Consider the following 4,828-nt stretch of genomic DNA (forward strand, 5'->3'; position numbering starts at 1 on the left):
TTTGGAGCCAAATTCTGGCTCTATGCAAGTATACGCAGTTTGAAATTATGACTTTTTATACCCAGCATATGCCAAGTCCTGATAGCGGCAGTGAGTCACATTTTGCACAAACTCCCCTGCAGTTTTCAAAATATCACAAATATACTAATTTCGAGGCCTGAGCCATATTTTGGAGCCAAATTCTCGCTCTCAGCACGTATTCGCATTTTGAAATTACGATTTTATATACCCAACATATGCCAAGTACTGAAAGGGGGGTTTTGTCACATTTGTCCCAAACCTTCCTGCAGTTTACAAAATATCCCAAACATCCCAATTTCGAGGCCTGAGCCATATTTTGGAGCCAAATTCAAGCTCTTTGCACGTATTCGCAGTTTGAAATTACGACTTTTTATACCCAACATATGCCAAGTACTGAAAGTGGCGTTTGGTTACATCTGTCCCAAACCCCCCAGCAGTTTTCAAAATATCCCAAACATTACAATTTCGAGGCTTGAGCCATTTTTTGGAGCCAAATTCTGGCTCTCTGAACGAATTCGCACTTTGAATTTACGACTTTATATACCCAACATATTCCATGTACTGAAAGCGGCGCTTAGTCACATTTGTCCCAAACCTCCCTGCAGTTTTCAAAATATCCCAAACATCCCAATTTTGAGGTCTGAGCCATATTTTGGAGCCAAATTCTGGCTCTCTGCACGTATTCGCAGTTTGAAATTACGACTTTTTATACCCAACATATGCCAAGTACTGAAAGCGGCAGTGAGTCACATTTTGCTCAAACTCCCCTGCAGTTTTCAAAATATCCCAAACATCCCACTTTCATGGCCTGAGCCATATTTTGGAGCCAAATTCAAGCTCTCTGCACGTATTCGCAGTTTGAAATTATGAATTTTTATACCCAACATATGCCAAGTTCTGTAAGCAGCGTTTGGTCATATTTGTTCCAAACCCCCCTGCAGTTTTCAAAATATCCCAAACATCCCAATTTCGAGGACTGAGCAATATTTTGGAGCCAAATTCTGGCTCTATGCACGTATTCGCGGTTTGAAATTACGACATTTTATACCCAACATATGCCAAGTCCTAAAAGCGGCAGTGAGTCACATTTCGCACAAACTCCCCTGCAGTTTTCGAAATATCCCAATTTTGAGGTCTGAGCCATATTTTGGAGCCAAATTCTGGCTCTCTGCACGTTTTCGCAGTTTGAAATTACCACTTTTTTATACCCAACATATGCCAAGTACTGAAAGCGGCGTTTGGTCACATTTGTCTCAAACCCCCCTGCAGTTTTCAAAATATCCCAAACATCATAATAACGAGGCCTGAGCCATATTTTGGAGCCAAGTTCTGGCTCTCTGCACGTATTCGCAGTTTGAAATTACAACTGTTTTTTACCCAACATTTACCAAGTACTGAAAGAGGCGTTTGGTCAAAATTGTCCCAAACCCACCTGCAGTTTTCAAAATATCCCAAACATCCCAATTTCGAGGCCTGAGCCATATTTTGAAACCAAATTCTGGCTCTATGCACGTATTCGCGGTTTGAAATTACGACATTTTATACCCAACATATGCCAAGTCCTGAAAGCGGCAGTGAGTCACATTTCGCACAAACTCCCCTGCAGTTTTCAAAATATCCCAAACATCCCAATATCGAGGCCTGAGCCATATTTTGTAGCCAAATTTTGGCTCTCTGCACGTATTCGCACTTTGAAATTACGACTTTTTATACCTAACATATACCAAGTACTGAAAGCGGCATTTGGTCACATTTGTCCCAAACCTCCCAGCAGTTTTCAAAATATCCCAAACATCCCAATTTCGAGGACTGAGCCATGTTTTGGAGCCAAATTCTGGCTCTCTGCACGTATCCGCAGTTTGAAATTACGACTTTTTTATACCCAACATATACCAAGTAATGAAAGCGGCATTTGGTCACATTTGTCTCAATCCTTCTTGCAGTTTTCAAAATATCTCAAACATCCCAATTTCGAGGCCTGATCCATATTTTGGAGCCAAATTCTAGCTCTCTGCACGTATTCGTAGTTTTAAATTGCGACTTTTTTATACCCAACATATGCCAAGTACTGAAATCGGCGTTTTCTCAAATTTGTCCCAATTCCCCCTGCAGTTTTCAAAATATCCCAAACATCTAAATTTCGAGGCCTGAGCCATATTTTGGAGCCAAATTCTGGCTCTCTGCACGTATTCGCAGTTTTAAATTACGACTTTTTTATACCCAACATATGCGAAGTACTGAAATGTTTGGTGACATTTGTCCCAAACCCCCCCCCCAGTTTTCAAAATATCCTAAACATCCCAATTTCGAGGCCTGAGCCATATTTTGGAGCCAAATTCTGGCTCTCTGAACGAATTCGTATTTTGAAATTACGACTTTTTTATACCCAACATATGCGAAGTACTGAAATGTTTGGTGACATTTGTCCCAAACCCCCCTGCAGTTTTCAAAATATCCCAAACATCCCAATTTCGAGGCCCGAGATATATTTTGGAGCCAAATTCTGGCTCTCTGAACGAATTCGTATTTTGAAATTACGACTTTTTTATACCCAACATATGCGAAGTACTGAAATGTTTGGTGACATTTGTCCCAAACCCCCCTGCAGTTTTCAAAATATCTCAAAACATCCCAATTTCGAGGCCTGAGCCATATTTTGGAGCCAAATTCTGGCTCTATGCAAGTATACGCAGTTTGAAATTATGACTTTTTATACCCAGCATATGCCAAGTCCTGATAGCGGCAGTGAGTCACATTTTGCACAAACTCCCCTGCAGTTTTCAAAATATCACAAATATCCTAATTTCGAGGCCTGAGCCATATTTTGGGGTCAAATTCTCGCTCTCAGCACGTATTCGCATTTTGAAATTACGATTTTATATACCCAACATATGCCAAGTACTGAAAGGGGGGTTTTGTCACATTTGTCCCAAACCTTCCTGCAGTTTACAAAATATCCCAAACATCCCAATTTCGAGGCCTGAGCCATATTTTGGAGCCAAATTCAAGCTCTTTGCACGTATTCGCAGTTTGAAATTACGACTTTTTATACCCAACATATGCCAAGTACTGAAAGCGGCGTTTGGTTACATCTGTCCCAAACCCCCCAGCAGTTTTCAAAATATCCCAAACATTACAATTTCGAGGCTTGAGCCATTTTTTGGAGCCAAATTCTGGCTCTCTGAACGAATTCGCACTTTGAATTTACGACTTTATATACCCAACATATTCCATGTACTGAAAGCGGCGCTTAGTCACATTTGTCCCAAACCTCCCTGCAGTTTTCAAAATATCCCAAACATCCCAATTTCGAGGCCTGAGCCATATTTTGGAGCCAAATTCAAGCTCTCTGCACGTATTCGCAGTTTGAAATTACGACTTTTTATACCCAACATATGCCAAGTTCTGTAAGCGGCGTTTGGTCATATTTGTCCCAAACCCCCCTACAGTTTTCGAAATACCCCAAACATCCCAATTTCGAGGCGTGAGCCATATTTTGGAGCCAAACTCAGGCTCTCTGCACGTATTCGCAGTTTGAAATTACGACTTTTAATTTATACCCAAAATATGCCAAGTACTGAAAGCGGCAGTGAGTCACATTTCGCACAAACTCCCCTGCAGTTTTCGAAATATCCCAAATATCCCAATTTCGAGGCTTGAGCAATATTTTGGAGCCAAATTCTGGCTCTCTGTACGTATTCGCAGTTTGAAATTACGAATTTTTTATACCCAACATATGCCAAGTACTGAAAGCGGCGTTTGGTCACATTTGTCCCAAACCCCCTCTTTAGTTTTCAAAATATCCCAAACATCCCAATTTCGAGGGCTTAGCCATATTTTGGAGCCAAATTCTGGCTCTCTGCACGTATTCGCAGTTTGAAATTACGACTTTTTATACCCAACATATGCCAAGTACTGAAAGCGGCAGTGAGTCACATTTTGCTCAAACTCCCCTGCAGTTTTCAAAATATCCCAAACATCCCACTTTCATGGCCTGAGCCATATTTTGGAGCCAAATTCAAGCTCTCTGCACGTATTCGCAGTTTGAAATTATGAATTTTTATACCCAACATATGCCAAGTTCTGTAAGCAGCGTTTGGTCATATTTGTTCCAAACCCCCCTGCAGTTTTCAAAATATCCCAAACATCCCAATTTCGAGGACTGAGCAATATTTTGGAGCCAAATTCTGGCTCTATGCACGTATTCGCGGTTTGAAATTACGACATTTTATACCCAACATATGCCAAGTCCTAAAAGCGGCAGTGAGTCACATTTCGCACAAACTCCCCTGCAGTTTTCGAAATATCCCAAATATCCCAATTTTGAGGTCTGAGCCATATTTTGGAGCCAAATTCTGGCTCTCTGCACGTTTTCGCAGTTTGAAATTACCACTTTTTTATACCCAACATATGCCAAGTACTGAAAGCGGCGTTTGGTCACATTTGTCTCAAACCCCCCTGCAGTTTTCAAAATATCCCAAACATCATAATAACGAGGCCTGAGCCATATTTTGGAGCCAAGTTCTGGCTCTCTGCACGTATTCGCAGTTTGAAATTACAACTGTTTTTTACCCAACATTTACCAAGTACTGAAAGAGGCGTTTGGTCAAAATTGTCCCAAACCCACCTGCAGTTTTCAAAATATCCCAAACATCCCAATTTCGAGGCCTTAGCCATATTTTGGGACCAAATTCTGGCTCTATGCACGTATTCGCGGTTTGAAATTACGACATTTTATACCCAACATATGCCAAGTACTGAAAGTGGCAGTGAGTCACATTTTGCTCAAACTCCCCTGCAGTTTTCA

This window comes from Procambarus clarkii, unplaced genomic scaffold, assembly GCF_040958095.1.
Source record: "Procambarus clarkii isolate CNS0578487 unplaced genomic scaffold, FALCON_Pclarkii_2.0 HiC_scaffold_101, whole genome shotgun sequence".
Taxonomy (NCBI): Eukaryota; Metazoa; Arthropoda; class Malacostraca; order Decapoda; family Cambaridae; genus Procambarus; species Procambarus clarkii.